The sequence below is a fragment of the Buceros rhinoceros genome, unplaced genomic scaffold (genome assembly GCF_000710305.1).
Source record: "Buceros rhinoceros silvestris isolate BGI_N320 unplaced genomic scaffold, ASM71030v1 scaffold6041, whole genome shotgun sequence".
Lineage (NCBI taxonomy): Eukaryota > Metazoa > Chordata > Aves > Bucerotiformes > Bucerotidae > Buceros > Buceros rhinoceros.
The window spans coordinates 41700-69698 of NW_010395849.1; the positions used below are offsets into that span (position 1 = coordinate 41700).

General features: G+C 38.5%; 1 protein-coding gene across 1 annotated transcript in view; it reads left to right on the forward strand.

Moving 5' to 3' along the window:
- METTL15 (methyltransferase like 15) overlaps positions 1–27999 on the forward strand; it is a 77523-nt gene that overhangs the window by 39759 nt on the left and 9765 nt on the right. The gene's annotated exons all lie outside the window — the stretch shown is intronic.

Genomic DNA, 27999 nt, shown 5'->3' on the forward strand with positions numbered 1-27999 from the left:
GAGGAGGAGAAGATGCACTCCCTTTCCCCAGGCCATTGTGTCTTTATTTCTGGGAAAGCACCATTATGGTTTTTTTTTTATTCCAATGATTACATGGGGAACTGAAAACCTGCACCTTTGCCCATTGAAAGAAACTAGGAATCAATTCCTGTGAGACTGGGAGAGCAGCTTTTAAAAAGCCAATTTTTCTATTATCAGGGAAAGCTTAATCCAATTCTGCATTCTCTCCCCACCCTTTTGGAAGACGTGTGCTGCATGTTATATTTTCCCTCAGTTTAAGGTAGTAGATCATCCTCCTTCATCTCATTCATGCCTGCTAGCTGTTCCTAATGAACAAAACATGCGGCAAAAATCTCCTTCAGCTGACTATTAGGATGAGTTTTCCTTGCAATATGGTCTAGGTTAAGGAGGAGCAAGGTGTGGAGTGGAAGAGCAGACTTACCTGATTTCAACCCTTCCCACAGTCTGCCATTGTCAAAAGAAGTAGATGGTAGTACTTGGTGAGCCCAGTATTAAGATATGACCTTCTGTCATTTAGTAATATTTAATCCAAGAACTAATAACATGAGCTTATTCTAGCACCTTTTCATCTTCTAAAAAAGTAATAAACAATTCTGTGTCATAACAGAATTGAACGTGCCGCTTGTTATTTTTCCAGCTAGGAGGACCAAAAGTGTATGCCTGCTTTGGAGAATCAGTGCTGTCACTTTGTGAAACTTTATGCTACAGCAAAGCTCGTTTCACTTAGAAGGAATTTGGAGAGCATGGTGGCTCCAAGAGCATGGAGGGCAACTTCTTAATTTCAGCTAACAAATTTGCTGCATAATAAGAAATGTTCTTACGGAGACAGTGTTTCCAAGGTGAATCTATTAGATGTGTTAAAAGCTGCAGTTAGAGACTGAGTATGACAGTTAATGATAGTGTGATATTCATTATTTTGGTAATGATACACAAATAGGATTATTTTTATGATATGCTTAAGGTAAGATTTTTGTATTGTGTTTTACGAATTGTGTAGTATGAATGACCTTGTTTCTGCATGTTTGGAAAGCACTCTGTGCCATGGAAAAAACTTACATTTCTGAAAATAAAACGCACAATTAAAATATTTTTCTCTTTTGCCTTCAAAGTAGTCTTTGTATCAACAGTCAAATAGATTAAGAAAATATTATCTAACATGACTGGTACTAATAAGAAATTCTATGACCAATCATGAAACTGTTCACCAGATTTTGAGCTGTTTTTAATGTTTCCTTTATAGTATAAAGCAGATGAGACCTCTCACCTCACTCGTCTCATAGAGGATTTCCATATTGCTGTTCCCAGGTATTTGGAATGCTACAGGTTTGTGGGCAATTTAGCAGAATAAGCTGCAGCTATGGAAGATGCTGATATTCTTGCTCATATCTCTCTTTGTGTGGTCCTGTACCTGATGGACAAGGCATCAAAGCTATGTCTGAAGGAAGCCTTGAATTCTGTCTCTTTGGATATTTTGCAGGTAACAAATGGACTGAAAAAGCTGCTGCTACAGGCTTTTGATATTAATTTGATGTCCTTTTCCATAGCTGTTTGCTTGAGACACTAGTTTATTATAAATTCAGATATATTGCAGTAAGAAATATGAATAAAACAAAATTCTGTTGAATTTTAAAAACTTTTTAAAATTCTGTACTGCTTCTTCTGTGCAATGATTTCGTGGCTTGAAGACCCTTATCTAACTAAGGCTAGAAACAAGAATTGAATCTCACTGTATAATCAGGGGAATTTCTTCTTTTCAAAAGGATGTGTTTCCATTTTATTCTCATAGTTAATAAGATATTGAACACTGAGAAACAGAAGTGTGCAGAACTAAAAATATCTTGTTCTCTCCTCTATCTAACCATAACTACAGAAAGAAAAGCCAGTGTTTGGGTGCCGATCTGGAAGCTTCTCAATGAGTCAGTGCTGCAGGTTTATTAGAAACAGTTTAATATGCAATAAAATTACAAAATTGCAAAAATGTGTTTATCCCTTCATTCTGCAGCCACATACATAGTGTACACACTTCAGTTACTTACTGTGTAGTTTCTGCAGTGATGAAGGTGAGGTCAGGTCTCCCAGCCTGCAGTTCTCTGGACAATCCTTCCTGGTGTGGTTTTTTTTTTTTTTTTTTTTTTTTTTTTTTTTTTTTTTTTTTTTTTTTGATGCTTTCATGGCACTGACTGTTTTCTAGTAGTTAGGGATGTGCCCACCACATGTCTTGAAGCTGACCAAGTGGTATGCGGTAACATCAGCCAGCTCTCGGGACGCTTTCAGACACGTGTTGTCTGATCCTGCAGCCTTATGCACCTCTAGCTGCTAGGTGTGACCGTCTTGCTTGGTCCTGTACTATGGGGTTAGCATGTTTCCCTCCTAACCTTCAGCAGTGGGCGCTGGGTTTTACTACCTGCCTTTTCAGTGGAACTTGTTGCTGGGTCACCTGTACCGTTCTCCAGTCTTCGTGTCTTCGTGACATATCCCTGCCCAGTTTTCCTTCAGACAGGCTGAGGTGCTCCTAATTCCACCCCAGTGCAATCCAGCTCAGGATTTCAGCTTTTACGCTCCCTGGTAGTTTGTCCTGCTTCTCTCTCCTGGCCCTTCTGTTTTTGGCATTGTCAGGATTTTCTTGTTTAGCCAAGGTGGCCTCTTGCTGTTGCTGCCTCTCCTCGCTCTTTTTTTAATTTTTTTTTAATTTCAGCTGGGATTAGATTCCATTGCACTTTGCAGAGATTGTTCGTGGGAGTTGACCCACTTTTCTGAGTTCCTTCACATGTCTGGAGAACCTCCCAAGGCCTCCAGCCCACCTGTTCCCTGAACAGGCAGAGGTCTTCCTGAATCCTGGCCCTTCTAGTTTGCTGCTTGACCCCCTCACTATCCTCAGCAATTTAGCCTAAAGTCTTAGACTGTGCAGTGCTACTGTCTAGCCTAGGATCCAGGATGTCAATGTTAAAGAGTATTTTTAGACAGTCGTATTCCTTCCATGAAGAATAATGTGTTCACACACCATTCCACGGTCAGTCCTCTAAAATCTGTTTGAGACAGTCTCAGGAGTGGAGACACCTGAAGTCAAATACTGTTGGAATGCTCACTCTTGATACCAGTTGTTTTTTACCAATTCCATGGTTTTGTTAGTTTGGGTATTGTATAATTTACTACAAGTATTCGCTTTGGCGCTCTGTGAAACCAGCCAAGAACTTTCTTACTGCGTAAACAAGCAGCCTTTGTCCGATTTTCATGTATTCTGCATTTGTAATCTTTTTCTCTTTTCCATACTGGAAAATTTACTGATTCCCAGGAGGCAGTTAAATGTGAGGATGCAGATTGTATGTGAGCAAGGTTCCCATTGAAAACTAAAATAGCAAGTGAATGACAGCTTGGTACTTTATTTCTTTACCACCTATGATAAGATTTGGAGAAAATAAATTGTGGTTCAAGGTTCAGCACTGCTTGGTAAGCATTGCTGGACTGGGAAGCAGTAGGAGATGGTCTTGGAAATTTTTATGTGCAGGTAAGAGGAGGCTGGGTATTTACATGTGGCTTTATTTCAGAACTATATGATTTAAAGTAAAAAGTGAAGTAGACCTTTACTGGTTTATGTCATACTCTAAGTCAACAGCATTCAGGATGAGGAAGGCAGTTCTTAAACTAGTTGGATTTTTTCATTTTTGAATGAAAAATCTAAAAATCTTTCATATTTTGTTCCTTGCTGCAGTGCTCAACGCAGTCACAACCTCTTCTATGTTTAACACGTCTGTAGAATGCTTTTGTCAAATGCTTTGAATATTTTAAGCTTGGATGACAATTTCAATAGAGCTTTATATAAAAAAATGTGCACTCTTTAACTAGAACCAGAATGTTCTCAGTGTTTTGGCTTTGACGTCTTTCTGTCCCATAATCAACTTTAAGAGGTACTGCAGGTGGCTTGGAGGTAGAGTGAGTTAACGAATAATAAGGATTTACGCAGCTTTTTGCGTCACTTTTTATTTCCAAATCATTTGCTAACAAGTCACCTAAGGGCTTAAAATCGACCAGGACAATAAACAGCAGGAGCCCGTGGTGCAATTGATGCTGATGAACGAAGAAAATAAATTTTAGAAGTCAAAATAAGTATTACTGGTTGCGCTTAATACTATAAAAATTTGTTTTATTGTAAGGATTACAAAGAACCAATTCAAATAATGTTTTTTTCCTGTTGTAATTTTATATAGAACCTAAACTTTCTTCTCTATTTAATGCAGTGATTATTCAATTTATCAAATCTTGTTGTATGGCTTTTTCTCAAGAATGCTCACTCAAGTGGGTATCAGTCTTAATATATTTTTTTAGTTTTTTTTCCTCCGTTCTGTTACTCATAAGTCTCTTTGGAGGTTGTCATTAGAGCGGGAAGTGTTACATCTTCAAATCTTATAGAACTAGAAGAGCAACAAACCTACCCATTTCCATGACCATGTTGAAGGTTCCTGTCTGAACAGTATGGCTTCCTGTGTTGTTCTTATGTTCCTTTTAATCCTCAGAATCCCTGCAAACAAGATTAAGTCTTTTATAAACATTTAACTGATGATAGCTAGTGCTTTCTAAAGAGACAGAACTTCTGCTGAGTGTGAAATGATATGATTTACACTGTAACTACGCTCCCCTCCAGGGTACTTGATTGCGTTCACTTATACATAGGCAATTCCTGTTTTCCTGAACGAGACTTTGCCAAGCTTTCCTTTTTTACTCAAAAAAATCTTTCCTCACAGATTTCTTAGAGAAATACTTGCATAATTTGATTACAAATACTGATTCTTGCAGTTGGTGCTTAGTTGACTTCCCAGCTTCTACAGGCTTTTATAATGCTTCAAAGTGTAGACTTAGTCTATCACCAGCCTTTGATCATGTACATGAGCTCTGATCTGCAGTGCTACCAACTATTTGAATGTCCTTTGCTTTGGGAGATACGTGTAATCATAGTCTTCAACTAAACGTTGGAGAGCCCACCAGGTCAAAATGCCAAAAAACTGACGTTATTCCTGAACTAGGCTGAAGTTGATGTGATTCCTTCATGCTTTTTTCTGGAAATACATGTTCTGGGTCTGATGAATTTTAAAGGTCTTTGAAAGCTATGCAGTTATTGCAAGGCTGTGTAGTTTAAATGCTAAACCACTAGTTATGTGTGGTTTGCTTTTAGTTAAGAGAAGGAAAGCAGCTGAAACGAGAGCAGTTAAAGTGTCCTCTGATTGCAATTACTATTTTTCTAAAATTGCTCTTGTGGCTCAAACAGAAGGTACATAAATTGTTAATGTGTGAGGTATGTTGTGCAGTGTATATATAAATAAATGAGAATTGTTTATAAATAGAAAAATTGTTTATAATAGAATATATCTATCAATGTTTGCATGCTGCAGTTAGTACTTGAAAGTCTCTGGATATGCAGTTTGCATGATCATGTCACACATGAGTATATCATGATTGTGATGTGATTTTCTAGTAAAAATACATTTTAACACTTTTCTTTCAATACGTTGATTAACTTGAATGAAGTGAACATGTAGCAGAGGAAAGCTACATTCTTCTGGGGCTTTGTAAAAATGCTAACTACAGTTAGGAGCAAAAGGCGTTTCTCTTAGCAGGATTGTTCACCCTGTGTCTCTTTGAGAGGATTCGGCAGGAACTTTCATGGCAAGGTTTGTCCTGCTCTTTGGTTATGCCGTGGCTCACAGTTCTAAACCGGATGAACGTGTTCAGCCGTTGGCCCTAGAGCTTTCACTGTTGGGTTGTTGCTATCCCTCAGAGATAACTTCTGTAGTGCTCCATCGCACTTTGTTTATTGGAGTTTGGGAAGGGAGCATTGAATGTTGTCGTAATATGGTGTATTTATGTAATCTAGTGGTCCTAGATGAGTTTACACCGGAATCAGGCACTGATCCTCAGCACTAACAGAATCATACCTTCCTCCACGCAGAGCTGTCCACTCAGTCCTTCGCGAGGAGAGAAGCCATCAGGGCTGCAGGGACCAGTGCCTTTCCTGCCCATGTATGCTCCAGAACTCTTTCCTCTGCCCTCTCTGATGGTAACTGTTCAATGGCTTTTTAACAAGTGAAGGATTCGCAATGTTGCTCATAGTGAGGGGAAATTCTGCCACTGCTGTTGTGTAAGAAAGGGTTTAAACTTCCCCAGGGAGAAGACAAAAGGTAGAAATCTCAATGCAGCACCAGAATAGAGATACTGATAAAAATGGGGATGTCGCCCAGGCAGTGAACGTGCATTGCTTCACCATTGCTCCTGGCAAGCTCAGTCTTAGATGGTCCTGTTACCACTCTGGCTATTTGTTCTTCATAAAAACCTGTGGCTGAAATGCTCGTCCTACTCGAGATGATTTTCCTTTTGCCAGCCTAGACAAACACACCAGCTTGTATTGGTGGGGTGGGGAAAGCACCGAGACAAACACAACTAGGTCTGTGTTTTTGAATAATTATGTGTTTAAAATGTAACAGTGATTCTGCAGTGTCGGAAATAAACCAGAGAGTTTGTTTATGTAGAAAGTTGTGTGTGCTACACACAACTAGAATACAAGTAAAATAGTCGCCTTTGAGAGGATTAAAGGCTGCCCTATCTTTATAAAAGAAATTTATTGTTCATAGTCAATTATACTTTGAAAGGGCAGTTGTGGATTGTTGCTGCTTTTTTCTTTTTAGCATTTGCTGTTACTCACTGGAGGGGAAAACCTGCTGGAAAATTAGGGCTGTTCTGCAGTGGAGAAAACCATGCTTGCAATATACAATAGGGTGTAATTTACTATCTAAAGGGTACTTGTAGACAATTTTTGCTTTCAGTAACCATTCTTCCCATCAGGATCAAGTACTGAAAATGGAGTAGACAACTCAGCAATGAAAATGTTGAGGTTTATGTAGTAAACTATTTCTGCCACGCCTTAAGTACTCGTGATAATCAATATGTAAGAATTTGTTGTCAGATTTTTTCCCATTACTTTTTTCTCAGATTGGTACTGACTATCCTAATGCTTTTTCAATTTGAAAGGTGCTAAATACTGCCATTATTTTTTCAATTATTATTTAATACCATTTGAATCAGTGTTTAAATGATCACATATGCTGAATCTAAAACTCAGTTTTGTAAACTTTGTAACAAAAGATTGGTGAACTCTACAGGGGCTACAGACAAACTGGATTTATTTTGGCTGCATGTTTTCTTGGAGCAATGTCATGAGCATTTTTTAAATTGTGAACAAAACTTTGTGTATATTTGCAGACATGCAGGGCATGGTATGAATATTTAAATTACTTAGCTCACATTCTGATCTCCAATGTGGAAATAATGCCTGTTCTCCCAGGAATGCTTAAAAAGGTGCTCAAGACAGAAATGATTTGAGATGAACAAGACTTGCTATTCAAGCAAGAGATTTATTAGTGACTACATGAGCAGTTGACAGGCTCTGCTCAAGCTGCCTGCTGAAGGGAAGAGGAGGAGCACTGTCTCAAGGGAGTTTCTTCTCAAATGGACCTGGCACCACGGACCCCCAATCTCTGTAAGGAGTAATGGCAGGGAAAATGCTTTTCACTTCTAGTTCAGGCTATGCTCAGGGAAGATCAATCCTGCCGCCCTCTCACCCATTTTAAGCCCTTTGTAATCCACAACCAAACCATCTACACAATTAGGAGACAGCAGTTTTCAGAGGTTTGTAACCTAACCAAAGGAGGATGACCCCATGCGGCAACCCTTGAAAAAGCACATCTCCAGAGACAAGTCTCCGGGCGAGGCTTAGAGGTCCCACGGTCTCTGTAGCAATAATCAGGATGATGTACATTTTCTTCCCAAGTGGTGGGGTAGAGGCTTTAATTGCTTTTTACCTCCAATCCTCCTCACAGCTGCATCTCCCACTTTGAGTTCCAGTTCTAGAATTGTGAGCTGCGAAGCGTGCTCAATTAAATGATCATAAAATTTCACCTAAATATATTTCTTCTAAACTCATGTTTGGACATGTTATGACCTTTTTTGTGGAAGTCCCTCGGCGTTTCAGCTACCCCGAAACGGAGGATGTTACCATTCATGGTTCTATTTAGGCAGGATTGTATGGTCAGATTTAGAAAGGAGAAGGTTATTACTCATTAATCTAGTGTTTGGTCAGGATGGTGCAGTGTTACCTCTGCGGGGACCCCAGACAGCAGTTTGGGCAACCTGCTCTCAGATCAGTCTTTGTCTTTAGCTTTGAGTTACTTTAGGAGCATTGTTCGTTCCCTTCCCTGTGGGGGAGTTTGCACAGCTAAACCTCTGTTTCTCACTGGCATAGCTGGAAGGATTCGAATATGAAGCTCCACACGTGCACCATAGTTCTGCCCATCATCTGGGGAGCTACATCTCTGAACCTGTAAGCTGTTAGTTGTACCAGCGCGGCCCATGATTTTCATCTTTTACAAAATGAAATGTAAAGAGAGTGTCTTGTTAAGTAGTTGCTCTGTAGAAGGAGTTGAAAGGCAAGGGAAAGCCACTTGCTACTTTATTAGAGGGAATCACAGGTCTATCATAATGCAGATTTTGACAAGTTCCATTTTATGAGGCTGTATTTTGGGTAAAGGTACTATAAAGGTTTAAAAAATGTCACTTACACTCAAAGTTGCTTACTCTGTTTTTGGCCATACTTTTTCAAAAAAGAACATAAATATCTGCATTGTTTTGCTCTCTCAAATCCAATTAAGAGGATATTATGAGGTAGAAAATACTATTTTTATACCATCTATCACCTTTGTTAACATTTTATTAGACATAAATCCTGTAGTTTCAGGTTGCATAGTGACAATATGGTTCACAGGGTATTCTATTTTTAAAACTTTATTTAAAACTGACATGTAACTTGCTGTACCTGAAACCCCAAGTGAGCCAGTTATTGGAGTGTAACAAAGTTTTGACGTCAGAACTGCTATTTATTCCACTGGCAGCCATTAGCAATGCATTACCCTTTGGCACTGTGTTTTCAGAAACATGGTTAAATTTTTTATGACTGGTTCTGGCCAATTAGGATTCTTTCTCAATATAGAAATAAGGGAAGAGATCCTTTTTACAACTTACTAAATGTAGCTCTCCAAAAACAACAGCTTAAAAATATCAATTACTGCACTCAGATCGCAAAACATAGTATTGAGCCACACTTCAGATCGACCGCTTGCTGTACCCGTGTGCTTGAGAGGCAGGGGTTAAACTAGGCTGCCTTGTCAAATGCATGAGCTTTATTAGAATTTAATGTAATTACCGCTGAGTCATGCTCGCAGGTCAGTCTGGTAGCTTCAGGAGGATGTGAGAGGGGATGAAGACTGAAGGTAGAGAGAATTGGGGAGGTATGTGGGCTGTGGAGGAAAATTGGTGGGGGAGTAGGGGGGTGGGGACTTGCGAAACCAAATGGCTTGTAGAGAAATCTCAGCAGAGGTTTCTATTGCTGGCTTTTTCCCCAAAAATTCAAACTTCAGCAACACTAGATTGAGAGGGTTTGCGTGCTGCGTGCCCCATGTACAGAGTGGGGGGAACGGCTGCGTAAGAGGGTGCTGTAGGAGCTGATTCCTGGGTGTCGGTTTAGGGCCACCGTCTGCTCTGGCGATAGGAAGTGCCATCGTGTACAAACAGAACGTGTTTTCCTTCTGTGTCACTGTCAGTGATGTTCTCCTGGGGGTTTGGTGATATGCTCCGTGTATTCACACATGAAGTTGGAGTCGTCTGTCTACAGAAGTTGCAAAACACTTGTCCGTGTTGCTTTGCTAATGTACAGTAGATTTCTTTTGAAGGGAGTGCTCTTTTATAGAAAGTTTTTCCATTTGTGCACTTTATTAATGATCTTGTGTTCATTAGATCGGTAGTGAGAATGTTACCAGCCTTTATCACAGGTTGTTTCCCGCAAAAATGCTTCTCTGGAAGTCTCTGATCTTTATTATAATAGGCCAGCTTTAATGTGTTGCTTAGGCGGTGGTGGTGGCAAACTGAAGTTCCTTAACTTTGGCAGCCATATTGTGATTTTCCAAGTAAACAGAATCTAAGTATGAGGCACCTGCATTTATGTGTAATGTAGTTACAATAGTTTATGTGTAATGTAGATATAATACGGTAATTCCAGGTGAACAACCATCTCTTGAACAGCCATGAGGGGGAAGAATTTTGGATATGCTGCTTCGAATTCTTATATTTGCCACAGGCAGAGCCTTTGAGAGCCCTCCCTGCTGTCTCCTCTAATTGAAATGTTTGTGTTGGGTTCTGCAAAATCCGAGAGCAGATGCAGCACCTTGGAGGTTCTGATGTCTTACAAACTTCTCTTTTAGTGACCTTAAGTTAAAGGAGACAAACATTTTCTTCTTGCTGGGTAGCGACTGAGAAAATTGTTGAAACCTATGTAGTAGAAAGAAGTAGTTGTGAGGACTGACAAAGAAGGGGTTTGTTTGCCCAAGGGACTGAATGGAAAGCCTGCCTAAGAGGTGACGGCATTTGGGGACTATTAAAACAAAAAGGAGAAAGGCTACACCTGACTCTGGAAGAGAAGGCAAATGCGTTTCCTTTTTCTCTGGGAAAGGCAAGTAGGCAGTTAGAAGGGGAGAAGGCGTTTTATTGCCTGAGCAAATGTCTGAAGGAGACATCAAGTTTTGCAGGGAGTTTGAGTGGCCTTGCTGGTTACTCCCATGTGTACAGTTTATTTGTCTGTGTCTGAGTGTTCACTCTGAACTGTGTATGTGCGGCGGTGAACGCTTTGAAACATCAAAACCCACAGGTGTCGTCCTGTAGGATCCTTTTGGTATTCTTTTAAAAGCAATTTTACAGTGGTCAGATCACTTGTTTGTGCTTTTCATGGGGCAGATAGTTAACAGTCTTCTGTTCACTGTCTGCACGGTTTGAAGTTATTTGTTAGCTGGTTATTTCTGTACTGATGCCGAACTGTGAGAGTGAGTGCAAGGTTGACTACCACTTTAAATCTCAAATTTAAGATTTACACCCTAATGTTAATTCAGCTTTAGAATTGAAATATTTTTTCTACCCTTTCCTGAGTGCTAATGTTCCACAGATATTTCATCAGTACTTGAAATGTAATTTTTGGAAATCTGAGTAGTGATTGTAGACTTGCTCTTGGTACTACTGCACATGCAAGAATCAGGGAAGAGACCATCTGCCGGAGACCTTCCTGTGAAGAAGGAAATTAATGTTTTGAGAAGTTCTGAAGTAGCTGTTCAAAATGAACTCGTATTGAGGCTGTTACAGCCTGCAGAACAGGTACCTGCAACATGGATATCCCTGCTAGGCAGGTTTTTGTTAATGATGAGGTAAGGTTCTTGACTGGAGACACTTTCAGTGCAGGAAATGCCCTCAGGTAAAATAGGTATTTGTGAAAGGCCTAAGCCTGTAATTTCCTTGCTCATTATGTTACAGTACAGGGAATATTTGCAGTTTCCCTCTAGTTTTAATTCCTTTTCTCAGTATTCTGTTCCCCCCTAAATCAGGTACGTTTATCACAAATGCTAGCTTTTTAGATGAATCTGCTTGAGAATATCCATGTCCTTAGATATAACTTAATATCTGGAACTCAGACACAGTTTGTCCTCTTCATTGTCACAGGAACAAAGTGTGTAACAGCAGAATAGGGATGGTCCACAAACAGATGTTTTTTATTTATTTAACATTCACCATTTCATCGGGAACTAGATTAAACCAGAGATGCAAGGTACACAAGTGATTATTTATTTAAAGGCCAACTGGTGAGGTGGCGTTACGGATAGCTTTTTGTGATGGACCGAGTCATAGCTACAGCTCACTGTTTCAGCCCTCTAGCTTCAGCTGCAGTCTGGGAAAACTGTGATGTAAGCGTAATTAGCTTCAGAGGTTGATCTTCGTTTGGCAGAATTGTGACATTTCGGTGATTTCCTATCACTTAGATGGGATTTGTTTGTAATGAACATGAGTGTATTTAATTTGATCTCAGTCTGTATTGATGTAGTGAAAAAGAATCATGGCTCATAACTCTTTGGGTAAATAGTTGGTAAATGAGAAATCACAGCAAAAAAAAAAAGGCATCCTAAGAAATCTTTAAGACAGGACCAGTCTTCTTTCCCCTAGAAAACAGGAAAGGCTTTTGAAGCGATATTTTCTGTGGTGAACACCTGTCCATAGAGCATGGAATTGATGGTGTCTCAAGCATACCTGTAGCTCTGCATTGATTCTTTGTGGAGAAGCAGTGGGGAAGAATATGGAAGGGAACAGGAAATTCAGGAACGCGAGGACAAGTGGAAATATGTAGCAACTGAAGGATGGAAAGCTGTCTAGAAGACAAGAATATATGTGAGTTTTGCTGAGAAAAATGGAACATTAGAGAAATACTGAAAGGCCGAGTGACTTGAATAATTCATGTTTGAAGGGGATAGGACATTTTTAAGAGCACTAATATGAGTCAGAGGTGAAGTGAATGGAAAAGATGTAAATGTGGAATGTGACAGGCAAAATGGCAGAAGTTAAATATAGGTTGACCAATCAACATCAGTAGTTAGAATTTGCTGGGAGGTCTGGGCTAGCCAAGAAGCAGCTTTAGAGGAGTCTTCAGGGTATCAAGTTCTAGGTGGAAGTACTGAGTGAAAGACAGGTTTGGGGTTTTTTGTGTAGAGGGGAAAAACCCCCAAACTGTGTGTGGTTGTGCATTTCTGTCTTGATTCATTTATTGCTCTACAGCAACAGTGTATATGCTGGCTCCTACAGTTGCCATGGAAAGTACTGTGGCTTGACACTTCTCCGTCCACTTCAGCACGAAATCGATCAGTGAAAACACTTCTAATTGTATGCTGGTCCCTTCAGACTTGGCTCTTCTGTGCAGTCAGGAGCCTCTTTGAAATTACCCACCTTTTTTAAAGTCTGTGTTTGGCTTTGAGCTAGAATTTTCAATTTCTCGTTTGAAATGGGCTATAGTTGCCTATGTCTGATTACATTAGAGATTTTTTTACCAGGAACTTGTGTAACATTTCCTGTCATATTTGGCCAGCCATGATTTTCTGAAAAAAATCCTATGCATGTTTTATGCACACAGGGAAGGAAACAAGGATGATTTAAGCTCTGAGAACGACTGCTGGCTCTCAGGAAGTAGTCTTGCAATACGTGTAACACATAAAAAATGTGGATTCTCTGTTACACTCTTCAAAAAAAGAAAATTACCTGCATACTACTTGTAATTTTTCCAAGGAGATTTTTATATATGTTTTATGAAAACTGCAGTTTATTAGAGGGACTGAGGGTACTATGACATTCACAATACTGAAGGAAGGAGAGTCTAAGATGACTTCTGCACACTCAAGCAGGAAGTTTTTCTGTATATCCAAAATCTGGTTTATCAAGGCAAAAATTTGATGAGTCACTTCAAGACATGAAATCAGTTGTTAACTTCAAACTGCATATTTCCTGATCAAACATAGGAATGAAACAACTTCAACCCTGAATGATTTCCAAAAAGAAATCCAAAGACAATAATTCACACGCATGCTAAAAACATGGGTTTTAAACAATATCAAGAAATTACCTGGTTGGGTTTTTTGTGGTTTTTTTTTTTAAATCACATATACTTCTGGAATTCCTGAACAATGTTTTCCTTTCCTGTTCTTAGAAACCCTCTTAAGTAACAGGAATTGCATAAGTAATCTGTCTTGGTGATTTTTCTGCCTGATGATTCTTCTGATAAAGAATTTTTCCTCATGTCTTGTTCAGAGCTGCTTTGCTCCTTTAGCCAAGTATTCCTTGACTGCTCTCACTTGGCATGCAGAATGACTAACACTGACGTTATGGTACTGAGATTACGGGCACCGAAGCCACTCTGATACAGACCAAGGTGCAGTGAGTGAGGGTGGTCAGAAGGGTCATGTCTATCCGTTGTAAAATGCTGATAAATCACTGCCACACACATGCTTCTGACAAGGGGTCTGGGAGTACCAGCCTCATAGCTGTGAGAGAAATCTGTTACAGGCCCTCAGGATCAGCAGCAGACATCTTCTCACCTTAATACAGTGTGAAGAAGATACGTATATAGAGAGACCTTGGTGCTTGTCAGAGTGATCCACAAAGAGGTGGTATCAGATAAACAAGCAATTAAGATAAATGGTGAGGAACATATTTTGAGAAGATCCTAAAATAGTTTTGACGTGATTTAAGCCTTTGCCTGAATTGATTTGCTCAGCTCCTTTCTAAGAAGAATGATGCAAAATAACTGTAATGAGGTGAGCATGTCTTTAATCCCCCTATCTAATACAACCGGAACTCTGATCATCTTTTCAGCAGACAGCATCTTCCACAACACTTAATTCATTAATCGGTGTATCAGATAACTCAATGGTTTGATGGACAAAAGCAGTATGATGTCAGAACTGCTTTCCATGGAGAAGCCAGTCCAGTGCATGAATTCTGAGCAATCAGACTCACCATGGAAGTTCTTCGCTTCTGTTGTAAGAACAAACAGCAGCTCTGGGATCACCTGAGGATTGCTTTTACAGATCAAATCAAGCTATGCACTTTAACAGATCTCATAACCATACTGTGAATGTACCACCACAGTCATGGGTATTGCAGGAGGTGTGTGATGGAGGTGGAATTGGCCACTCAGAGTTCGTGGCAGAGTAAAATGAGGTATGCTCATCCTGATGTTAATGAGTCCTGCTGGATGGTTCTGTTCAATTCCGTGTGCTTTTATTTGGTGTTTTATTATTGGAAATACTGTCTATTTGAAGTTTCTTTTATAGTATTTTTTTCAAATGGAGTCATATGTAATGTTCTGGTATAGAGAAGAGTATACCCAGATAACACATTATTCCTTTAGTATTTCCCATGGGACATTTGAAATATTACCAGAACATGTTGTAGGAACACCAGTGGAGCCATCTAGTGTCTTTTGAAGAATGTAAAGGATTACCCATGCTTTTGCCATAGCAGAGATTTTTTTTTTTTAAATAAAAGGGTTATTCTTTCACTTACGTGCTGGTATTAGTATTCATATTGATGTCACTTACTCCAGCTTGTGAACAGGAGCACTAATATATTGGTATGGTAACAAAAATTAAATTTTCTTTTGGTAAGGATTATTTATACTCAGTAATGAATTGTTTTTGCTGAAGGAGTATTGTAGCAAATGAAGAGCAATGAAACTCCATTTATTGATGCTTTCAAAGACAAGCCATATCATAACTGAAAAAGCAGTTTTCTTGAGCATGTGCAAAAATATCGAGCTGTCAACCAGCTTGTGTTTACAGTTAGATTCTTAAGTTCTTCACATCATCAGGTAGTAAGTGATTATTTTCTATCCCTCCAAGAATCCAATATCAAAAACTTTGAGTCTTATATTAGTACCCTGATATGGAAAATGAACCTGCTTGAAGTAAATATGCAGATGATTCAGGACTAATTGTTTAACTTTGTAACAAAACCAAGGATTAATGTTCCAGAGGTGTGTCAAACTACACTTACTTTATGTAATTGGACTAAATACACGGTTACTTTATCTTAGTTCAAGTTTATCTTTAATTCTGGAAAGAAGTTAAGGACCAGATCAGTGATCTATAGTGTTCTTGAGACTTAAATAATTCAAACCCCTTTATCAATTTGCACTAAAGCTTTTCACCTGCCTGAAGGGCTGCAATATAGCTGGACTCATTTGGAGTGTCTGGGAGTTGAGTTAAAAGGCAGGAAATTCCACTTAGATATTAGAGGGGATAATTGCCATGAGGGTGGCAGATACAAACAGGATGCCTGAAGAACTTGTGGAATCCCTATCTTTGGGGGTGTTCAAGGCTCACCTGGACCTGGCCTTGAGTAACTCCATCCAGTCAGACCTACACTGAGCAGAGGGCTGGACTAGGAGACCTCTGGAGGTCTTTTCTGACAAATTATTCTGATTCTGTGTTTTGCAGGTAAAAAGATGACACATTAGAAAAAAGGTCTTTATAACAGTTTGAGCAATAGATCAACTAGATTCTTGATTAGTTCCAGTTTCAGAAAACTTCAGCTTAAATAGATGCCCAAGTAGATGGTATTTGTCTTCTGAAGCCTGTCAAGATTTGCTGTGTATTTTCTAGCATCTTAAAGGGTGTTCAGCCTCACGTGGAAGTTACCTGTAATTATTTTACTCATACGATCTTAGCCTCTAATAAAGCTAGTAATGCAAGAGAAAGTACTGGGCTAATTGGGGAATCAGCTACTATGTGAAACAGATGGACAACTGCTCATAAATGTAGACAAACACAGCCTCCAAAGGCGAAGCCATGGAGCAGAATGTTAAAATGTTCTTTTTGGATAAACTTTATTCTGGTTGGAAAGACAGACAGTTAAAATACCACTGGAATAAGTTGGGTTTGGTTCTGTTTTATTTTTTTAGAGTATTGCAGAACTCTCCTTTTGTATCACATTAAATTAATGCCTTTGGACTATTTTACTGCTCTCTATGGAGAAGTAGATACTGAACTTTTCCTTCAGTAATGATCAAAAGTTGTTGACCCTGGAATCCTAATCATCCTTTTGTAGCAGCAGAAGGGTTTGGGAGTTGCTTTCTTTTCTGAATTTAAAAAAGCTGAAAATCGTTTTATCTGAGAGCTGTGTCTTTTTGAGTTTGCTATAAGAAAATAGCAATTCCCAGTCAATACTGGTGTTATATTTGGTATTAAATGCCCTGATTATGACTTAGATTTAGAAAAATTAAGAGAAAGAAGCCTTTTCAGTGCCAATGTTGTATTTATGTATTCAGTTTAGGTTTTTCTAAAAATAAAACAAATCATTTATACCTACGGGCTATGTTAGTCTTAGGTTGGAGTATGTTTATACACATGTTAAGAAGTGTAATGTGTGTATGTCTGCATAAGATTACATAAACATTTTCCAGGCTGAACTTTACAAGGGAGAATTTTTATGATAGCTGATCAGATATAAACGTGCTGTAAGAGACTTCTAGGTTGTTGAGTCCGATTGACTGGTATTACAAGCCACTGCGAAATTTAATCTCCTTCACTGCACTCTATCTTAAAAGTAAGTAGGAGGTCTATATGCAGTGCTCCAGCTATCCCAGAGTCTAATTTTTCATTATATGAAACTTCCTTTAAATTTCCGGCTAAAGTAGTCACCTAACTGAATTTTAGTTGCCTAAAATTAACTAATAGTTGTTTAATATCCATTGGCTCTTCTCTCCCTGGTATTTAAAATACTCAGTGGAGCATATCAACATCTATTCTGGGCCTTCTTTTTTGTATGCAAAACAAGTCTGGGGTTTTTTATACCTTCTCATAACAATAGCTCTGATTTCTTGTAGTCATCCTGTTAAGAGCTTCTCTGTGCCAGTTGCGCTTCTGGCTGCTCTCTTTTTAAGTCAGGCTCCTGTGATGGCATATGATAAGCATGGTAAGGATGAAGTCTTACAAATAATATTTTTCTACTGCTAATGAAAAGATTTCTGACTTGTACATCCCAGGATTTTGTTTCCCTTTTTAAGGCTGTGTTTGCACTACTGTTTACTCTTCAGTTTATGGTCCAATAGAACTCCGCAGTCCTTTGCCTGATGGTTATGCCCAGATGATGGGCTTTAAGCCCATGCAAGGCTCTTTTTTCTGGCACTTCAGTACATGATTTCACATGTGATGCTGTCCAATTCATCACATTTCTCTGTGGTCATTTCTTTATGAACTTTGTAATCCTTCACTGGAGTACTTGGGACGGATTTAATTGGATCGACATTGCCTCTTCTAGGTTAATAGGAACTTGACTGTGAATACTTCTTTGCTTATGGGTGTTTAAGGATCATGTCTCATGAGAAGAGCTGCTGTTCTGATAGCCTGGCAGTCACATTTGCGTAATTCCACATTATTCCTTCTATATGGTATCTTTTTAACTTCAGCTGTTCATTTTGGTTTCTTGGGAAAAAATCCCCCTGTGTTGGTTATGTAACTGTTTGGTTATCTCTTACATGTGGTGGAGGTGACTCACTGTTTTGTTTTACCTCTGGACGTTGTCTTGGTTCACAAGTGGGGCTTTTTTTTTTTTAAATGCATCTCAATTAGGTATATATTCCCAGCAGAGAGAAATGGAGAAGTGCTTTAAAATTGTGTCTGTACTTTCAGGACCAAATATTATTCAATTAAATATTCTCTTATTTCTGCAAATACTTAAAACTTCAGACTTTGTTGTCATCGTCAGTGACAAGTCACTAACCTGTGTATGTAGTCTCTGTACTTAAAAAAATAGATGGTGAAATTAGTGTATTCCACCAGAAATATGAATTATCCTTGTTTCTTATGTTTAGCTAAAAGATAATTTGCACAATTTCAGCACATTCATTGTGTAGGAGGGTGGTCCATTTGAACGCAGCATCCCATGACTTGTATGAATTAAAATTACGATACAGGAAATACTGATTGCCAGAGAAGATCATCACTGCTGAAATGCAGTTAAATTTACCAGATTTTATGATAAGATATTCCTTGAATGAGATGGCAGAATTAGAATTTAATACAGAATTAAATAAGAGTCTACATGGATGGAAACCAGGTGTTGTCTACAAAGCAGCAAGATGTTAACGGCTCCTGAATGAACTAATTTTATTTTTATGATTGCATTCTGAAACTGAAATTTTTAAGTTAGAAAAAAAGTCAGGGTCGCTGGGAAAGTGAAATGCTACCAAATTGTGTTTTAAAGCAACATTTTAGATCAGAAGCATTCTTACAGTTACTATTCTGTTCTTTTGTATAACTTTTGGAGTTTTCCAGAATTTAATGCTTACCAATGTAAGTAAAAGTTTTTTATCTTAGGGGATGTACCCAACTTTTCAGATACCGTATTTGAAATCCTGCCTTTCTTAAGGTTTTGATTTGACCAACTAGAAAAATATTGCCTTTTAAATATGCATATAAACATTATAATCTTTAGTAGGATTAAGTAAATGAGTTTCTTTCCAAGAATGGAATACGATGTTATGAGAAGCAAATATATCTTTAATTTTGATTTAAAGTGCTTTGTAATTTTGAACAAACTTGCAGAGTTCATAAATTCACAAGTGCGGTTTAACAAGGCAGAGAAAACATTTGATGTAAAGGATGGGTAGTAGAAGCAAAGTGTAAGTTTTTCTGCCTAGCGATAGGGGTCACAGTCATCTCATTGCAAATCAGTGAGCTCACCAGCGATGTACCACAGGGATACGTGGGTAGGGTAAGCAACCTCTTTATTCATAAATAATCTGAAGACGGCAGTAAATTAGTGACATGGTTGTTGATTAGGCTGTTACCTAATAGGGGAGAAAATAAGCCTTATTCTGAAGAACTCCAGAACTGTGCAGGCAGGCAGGTGAAAAGGCATAGTTAAGTGATGTGTGGCAAATAGCTTCTCTAGTGATGGGCTGTCAGCTGACCAGCCAGTAATAAAATACAGGGTTTGTGGTATGTAGTTCTATGAAAACATAGCGCTTGGCATTCACTGGTGGTTAGAAGAGCGTGCTAAAAACTACTGGGAGAGGAACAGAGAACAGAACAGTGAATGTTATTTAAATGTTTAAAACTAAAAAGTTAAAATTCTTTAATTTAGACAGTTCATGTTCCCTTGTCTCAAACAAGGTAAGACTTGGTGCAAGCGAAGATACAGAAGAGCAAAGCTTTGTGGCTTCTGCAATGTCCTGCTGAGGGATGCCCCAACTTCACTTGTTCCCTTGTTTGCATTCCTCTTGTGTTCTGCTTCTCCTATTTCTCCTTCCCACAATTAGGAGCATATATCTGGGAGCTGTGAGGGTGTCCGAGTGACGGGCAGACAGATTAATGCTTAAGGTGGGAGTCCATTAGGAATGTAGCCATGGTCTTACATGCGATAGCTTAGATAAGAACGACAGGAGGGAAGAAAAAGTTACTTCTTTCATTTGTAATAAATTCTTGATGCCAGGTATATTCATCCTTAGTGTTCAAGGGTTTAACTACTTTGTCGAACAAAGAAATAGTTTGTCAAAGGAAATAAAAATCCTGTAGGGCTCTATCAGGAGACTCCAATGCTGTCAGCTGCTAAGTGATTAAGAAAAGAGAAAAGGCTTCTGTGGCTCGGATTGTTTCTCTATTTATTAGGTCATAGTATTGCCACTGAGTGTCAAGGTCTAGACTCCTATTTGGTTAACAAGGCAAAGGTTATGCAAATGGATTCCAAGCATCAGTAGCAGCAGATCTGTCAAAATAACAATTATGTAGAGTCTTGAGCAAGCTCTCTCCATGAAAAGAGCTCTTTAGAGTGCCAGAACCTGTGATGTGGAAAAGTATTGTCTAAATTTGCTTTGGTAGCTAAAGAAAATGTAACAGGAGTTTCATTTATTATTCAGTTCTGCAGGGAGGAAAAAGATGCTTTTTACATGCAGTAGGTCTGTGTTTTTATAACAGGCTTACAAGGTGTAAATCAAACTGCAATAGCAGGAACTTTAAAACAATGGAGCATGGGGGTTGTAGGCAGGAGCAGCCTTTTGGCAGTTCACTGTGTGTTGCTTTTTAAATAACCAAGGGATGTTCTGTTAACCTCATGCTAATGTTTTATATGCAGATAAAAATGTCAATAAATTAAGCCTTTTATTCTGCTAATGAGTGGATACCCTGGGAAGCTGGATCGCTATATTCTAATCTTGGAACCTGAGTACAACATTATTTCGCACTTTCTACTTAATCTGTTGTTTATGAACAGGTTGCAATGTAATCCTAAAATTAGGAGTTTAGATGAGAAAACACTGGACACTGTAATAATTCCACTTTCTTTGCTAGAAAAATAATTTACTTGATTTGAGATTGTTATGTGTAAATTCCTTCTTCATTAATATCAATATTATGTAGAGAATAGATAATTATTGATTGAGGTGAGGTAGAAACATATTTAGACACCACAAGCCAAAAAGTTGCAGGGAGGGAAAGCAGTAGAGAAAGTACACTTCTTTGTTCATTTAACGTGCAGGAGAGACAAGTTCTTGTGTTTAGAATCTATTATTTTGTACTTTTCAACTTACTGATGTATCCAGAATTTCTTTCTGTATTCTAGTAACTGAATTAAGCAGAACTTTTCTTCTTTCACAGTCTAATAGCAACATTTCTTTTGAGTTCAGTGAAGTGCCATTGTGTCTTTAGTGGAATTGTGTGGGTTGCTGGGGAATGAAGAGGAGATATTTAGAAGATATCTTTTAAGACACTAGTATAATAAGAATAATGAAATGAGGCAAAAGATTTATCAACTCTAAGGGAAGTTGCTTAACTACCTTTTCCTACAGTGAAAAATCATCTTAAAATTAGAACTTGAGTAATAAGATGAAGGTTCACCCTGTTAGCAGAAAAACTGTCAGCAGAACTGCCACGAGATCATCAAAACTTCCTGCAGTAATTTTTGAAGTAATAGTAGTTATCAGGAGAGCTGAAACAGCAGGCGGATTCACTGATGCGTGTACTATAGACCCACTGCATCTGATGAGGCAGTGTGGTTTCATTGGCTGTGGAAATCACTAAGTTTCTTGTTGCTGCAGAACTGTGCTGTAGCTTCTGTGGTCCCACTCGGCTGAATGGAGGTGGAACCATGTGTGGTTCTGCCTGCAAAACCATCCTGAAGTGCTGCAGTGGGACATTCCTGTGTTTGATGAAGACCATGAATCCTTCTGTTATTCGCATCATTTGGTTGGTTTGGGGATTTTGTCCAGTTATTCCTCTAAACTTTTGATTTCCACGATCATGGAAAATGAGCATTGTCGTGAAGTGCATCTGGTGCTTTTGCCACCCGATTCAGTGTTTTGCTGAGCAAATTGTTCTCTGCTCTGTCATCTTTATTTGCTTGGCACCATGTTCCCTGGAGGTTGTGAGAGCACAGGAGAGGGGATGCAAACCAATGCAGAAAGAGCCAGAAGTGTAAGGAAAGCTGGTCAGCCTTAAAGTTAAAAATCAGTGTTAATAAAGCTGAGGATCACACTGAATGTTTGGTAGGTCTGAGATGATGACACAGGTACCCAACTGTTCTTGCTTTAGGTCCTCTGAACCTCCTAATACTAGCTTATCCTGCTGTGCAGGCTGAACTGACGTGGCAGGCTAATGGCTTCTTGGCTCCTCCGAAGGCTGGCAGCATATTCCGTGTTGCACACATACTGCACAGTAAAGGTGGTACCTATTGTAGGACAATGGTTTTAGCTCTGGCTAGCTGCCAATTGCACAAAATAATATAATTTGCTCTTATTACTCAACAAAACTTTGCGTTACTTAGACTTAAAAATACTTTTTCTCAAATTTTGGTGAGGCATATAATTTTGAAATTTGCTTCAGCAATCACTAATCTTATTCTATTAGTCTTCCACTTGCCCAGAAAGAAATTACTTCCTTACTGTGTAATTTAGCAAGAGAGGAACATTGTTGGTTAGGAACTTAATTTTTCATGTTTGTTTTTGATGGCATTAAACAATCTGCTGTGAAGGATGTCTGATGTGGTAAGATCTCTGATGTACTTTATGGAAATGATCTTTGGTACTTGTGCTTTTTATTAAATAATTATAGTTTTTCCTTTAGTTGAAAATGGTGTTTGTAGTCCCTTCAGTAGTTTTTACTGAACTGTTTGTGTTGGTGGACAGAATAGTGCAATGCATGAGTTATATAAAGTAAAAATGAACATTACAATAATGGGTGATCTATTTTTGAGCCACCCTGAAATATCTTACAGCTGTGCTTGAGAGGTTGTTAGAAACAGTCAGTGAGATGTAAGAGCAAAGGAGAGCATCGTTTCACGGAATCTGTAGCAGAGTAAGGAGCAGAGGAAGTTTTGCTGGAAGCTGCAGGAGAACAATTAAAGCAGGAAATAAGTTGTCTAGTAAGGGTTTGTGTAAGAGAGAAGGTGGGGAATTGACCAGAGGAGATGGGGAAAGGCTGGTATTTTCACCCATGGGATAGTAGCTCTGGCACTGAAAGATGGTCAGTCTTCTACTCGTTAATACAAAAAGCGGGTTGTGGGGTGTGTGTGTGATGTGATGTCTTCAAGTTACATGGAAGGAAGTATTTAACTTCTAGAATGCATGCATGTCTCCTGAGTGGGAGTACATTTCTGTGATCTTACCATGCAGAATAAAATTATTATAGCACTGAAGTTTGAAAACATGAATTTATCTTGGCTTTGAGGAAAATGCTTTACACGTATGCTTCTTTCCATTTTCAGGTCTTTGTTAATCGATGGCTGAGATTTGGTTTGTAATTTGTGGAATAAAACCCAGCCTAGACTGCACTGTTAGTTCTCAGAGATATATGGGCTTTTTCCAGAGCTGTAATTATTTTTTATAAAGCTAGGAATGTAATGACAAGGTTCGTTTGTAAGTTGATAGATGTTACAATTTTTATTTTTATTTCTTCTTTGCAAACATGAAAACCATGCTGATTTTGCATTTGTCAAAGGTAATTTAAAGGTTTTTACAGAATATTCAGCTCCTTTTTTGAGAGGGACATTGCACCGAGGCAGAGTAGAGCTCACAGCAATTTCCAGGGATTTCCTCGCTGAAAGGTCCAGGGATTTCTGTCTGGAGTACTTTGTGGTTTGCATCAGGTGTGCCTGGTGCAGTGCAGCTGTGAGTGGAAGCCACAGGGATGTGACAGCTGCCGGATGACCTAGGTAAAGTGAGTCAATGGTGACAACCCAGACCTGTGCCAGTGTCCTCGTTACAGCGGGTACTAACTGGCACCCCTGAGACAGTCTTGGTGGATATACTGAATGAGAGCACCAAACTGGTCCTCCTGTCTGATGTGCATTGGCAAGAATTAGGTGGAAAACTTTTTTTTCCAGTGCTCTCAAAGAAACCATTTATTCTGGTTGAGTAGAAGGTAGTTGTCACTGTTGACAAGGGTTTGTCACTTCCCCAGTTTCTCTGTATTCACACATAGAATCTGTAATGGGAGCAATGGTGAAAGAGCAAGAGCAAGAATTGTTATATACACAAAAACACGCTGAAGCACCATGAAAACATAATTGTACTTTTCTGTGGAATTACTTGGATGATTGATATCACAGCAACCTCTGAGGCAATGGAGAGAAACTAGATAAGGGAACTGATTTTTCCTGTTTATTTCATAGAAGCTATATTCATGCTTTACTTTTTTCCAGTGTACGTCCACCTCAGCTGAGTAAAGTTAAAAATAAATGTTTTTATTAAGAGTTGTAGAATACCAGAAGCTAACTGAAAGCAGAAGAGCTTGAAATACATGAGGAGTCTTCAGACTGTTTCTCGTTCTCTGTTCTTTTGTGGAACTGAGAAATGTGGATCCAGTACAGTCTACCAGAATTACTATGTGATGTGTCATAGTATAGATAATAAAATACTGTGCTATGACCTGAACAAAGGGTTCTGAACCCAAGCTTCTCGTTTTTCTAACTGTAGCAAACAGTACAGAGCTCTTGACGTTGTTGTGCAATAAAACCTGTTAAAGCCCCAACAACATACACAGCAGCTGAAATAACTTTCAATTATTTTATAAATTGACTAGACTGTCCATGGTCCCAGTGACCCTTTAAAATCTGGAAAACTTTTTTCTTGAAGAGTGTCAAAATTAATCAATAGGGAATGAACACACTGAATATTTTGAGAAGTTAGAAGTTGCTTGACTATAGCAGTTAGCGTGGTAATTTCTGATAAATTCCGATTATCACACACAGACACCCATGCCAAAAGAGTTAAGCATATCAGATATTTGCATTTTCACATCCTCAGACTATATTCTCTGACATTGTCTTAGCTTTCTGCATAGGTATCTTCAAGTCATTCAGTATTAAACCCTGCTTATCTTCTCTATTTATAAGAGAAGGGCTAAAAGCTATTCATAGTTTTTAGAGTTCTAAAATGTTCTGAATATGTAAAGTGCTGTTCAAATACTAAGTTTAAATATTTTCTCTAAAGCAGGACAGCTGGATTTAGTTAGATTGTAACCTTCAAAGATCACCTAAAATGATTAAGATGCTCTCTCACCGTTTTGATGGTATCCCCAAGACGTGCCTAAACCCCTCATTCAATCAGGGTCTGTAATGGTTTGATACGCTCTCCTCAGGCTCTTTTGGAACTATAGGCCTGGCTGTTTGATTTGTTATTTAGGGATGTTCCCTGGTTTGCCTTTCCTGTTTTTTCCACTAAGCACTGGGTTTGCAATATATTAAGACAGTAAAGGGTAATAGACAGATTTTCACACTGGGTAGGTATGGTCATGGAACATAAATCCTCTAATGCTTAAAGAAAACATTGGAACCCTCAAAAAGAAAGCAAAAAGAATTTCTGCTACCTGGGGAGATGAGAAGGCGGGTAGGAAATAAACATTTTTAGCGTAGATTTACAGTTTTTCATTATTTATGTGAGGTTGTTCTGGAGGATTTATAGACGATGTAAAGAAAAATCCAAAGGCAGAAGGAATTGAGGCTAAACTAAGCATTTTTTGAGAAAATCTTGTGTGTAACAGGCAATTATTTGAACATAACATAAAGAATAGTAGTTTTGGTTTATTGAGTTTAATAGTAGTTTTGGTTTATTGAGTTTTATTATGTTTTAACAAATGCTTCTGAATGCTTGTTGAAATATTTTTCTTTAAATGTGTCATGCTCATAATCTAATAGATTAATCTTTGTTGGCACTATCATCATTGTTACTATCTTATTAAAAGAAGAGTTGATATTTGTATTTCCTTTCATGAGGTAATAAATGTTTTATAGCTGTGTACTTGGTTTGATTAATTGAAATGTATGAGATACCCAAGATGCTTAAAATTGTTTCTTCTAATCCACAAAGAAACAGGGTTTCAAAGAACTGATCTGAACATCTTAATATAGCCATTATAATCTTCTGAAAAGCATCTGGTTTTAGTAAAGATTTATATTCACCAAGACACCTATCCCCACCTCTGATATGCCCAGTGCCGTGTATAACGAAGAGAGTATGTAGAGAAGCTGTAATTTCACAAAGCTAAAGGACTGACATCAAAATGTCAATCTAATTATTTTTCAATCTTTTTTATCTGCAAAATCCAAAACATTTTCCAGACTCTCTACCAAAGAGTAAATTTCAGCTTACTTCAAATACACTTCTTTTTAATTAACATTTCCCAATCACAAAGGGTTGGCAGTCCACAAATCATAGGCCGCTGTCCCAAACATCGTAGCCATCTGCATAGTTACAACTTGTTTAAAGAAGCATAGTCAATTTTCTAGCAAGTTATAAATATAGTAAATTTTTTTTTAGATTGGTTGGTAGCACAGGAGGGCACTAGCTCATTGTCATGGATTACTGTCTGCTGGGGCAGCTAGACTATGGCAATTTATAATTTTTTCCAGATCTCACTTATTTTCATGTCCCACATATGGAATTTTAAAGTTCATTCATTTGCAAAGTTGTAAAGTTAGAAACACTGTCCAGTTGGACAAAGTAGCGCAGATTTTCAAGAAAATTCCTCTCATTATATTGAGGGGAAATACAGTCTCAGAGCTGTAACTATATAGCTTAAATTGATTTAAATACGTTAAGTGGATTGTTGTGCTTTTCAGGAACTGTCAGTTCTTATTAAGCTGAATAGTTGTATTTAATTATGTGCTGGACTGGTGTCAGTTCGAAAATGTGTATGTGTGATCACAATACCTCTCATGAAATCTGTTCTTTCAAGGTATTTCCTAGTTTTTACGCTGTGTTAAATAGGTTGATTCATTCTGTGCTAATGAGGATACCATTGTGTAGCTAAATGTGCACCCATATGGTTGCCTTCATAACTTTTTCCTGTTAACAGAGCTTTTTCTCTCTTTTGTTGTTAGTCTTCATAGCATTTTCATACTCCAATTGGATGAGCACAAAACCAGTTCTTTTTGCCTGTTGGCGCACTGCTTTGAATCTGTAGCTGCTGTACTTGACTAAATCCATGTCATAGTGCTGGTTGTCTCGATGTTAAACTGACCCGAAAGAAGGATCAGACTGAAGCTGATGTTTTGAAAAGGTTTTCTTTTCAAAGGTAAATAATGCTGAAGTGTCAAGAGATAGATGGCCAGGTGCCCTTTGTAGCTGAAACGGGTAAAGGCGTTGCTCTCTCCGTCCATTCCCTGCTGCCCGTGTAACTTGGGCAAAGTCGTATGAGAGAACCTAGTGGACCTTGCTGATTGTTGGGGCTGAAGAGCAATTATCCTGCCTGTAACCAAAACTCAGATGTGGAGGCAGTGGCTTCACATCAGGGGCAGAAATATATTGTGTTTTGCAGGTACTGCTTAAAAATGCAGCAACATGATGGTTAGTTAATATTTTTAAATCTGTGAAATTCATTGAGATTGAGAGATAAAATAAATTATTTAATTGTAAGTCACTTTATATAAAAGCAAGAATCAAAAGTCCAAGTTTAGACACCGAAATGGTGTGTATGGAACATTAAGCAAGAACCACCTTAAATCTAAGAAGAATGCTAAGCAGAAAAATGCATGTAAAACTCGACTCTTCCTGGTGGTTAGGTGCCAGTATTGAAAATACTCTGAAGTATTTTATCTGCTTGTGATCCAGTACACCTCATTTGCCCAATTATTTTTGAAACAGCAAATGTTACTAAAAAGAAAGGTGTTTGTCCCATGGCAGGAACCCAGGATTTTTCTCCTGGCAGGCAAATATTAACCATAAGGCTGTGCAGTTGTGTTCCATCTTGTCTGCTTCTCCTCCTGTTTGTTCTTTTCCACACTTTGGGTTTTCACACTTGACTAAGGGCCTCGCTCAACATAGCAGGTACCTTGGTGGTCAGGACATTTCTGTGGGATGTGGAAGGTGTCCCTTTGAGTTCCTGCATGGTGACAAAAAGGAAATTTTAGTTAGGTTTCCATTTCTTTGAGAGCAAGCAGGAAGGGAGTAAAGAGTTAGGAGAAGCTTAAGTAGCCACTGAAGGGAGGGCTGGGCCAGTTTTGAATGCTGTATATGAGAAGTACTTAACCTGTTACTAGGGGAATAGCCCTAATGCTTCTGAGACAAGTGAGCACTGCTAATTCCTG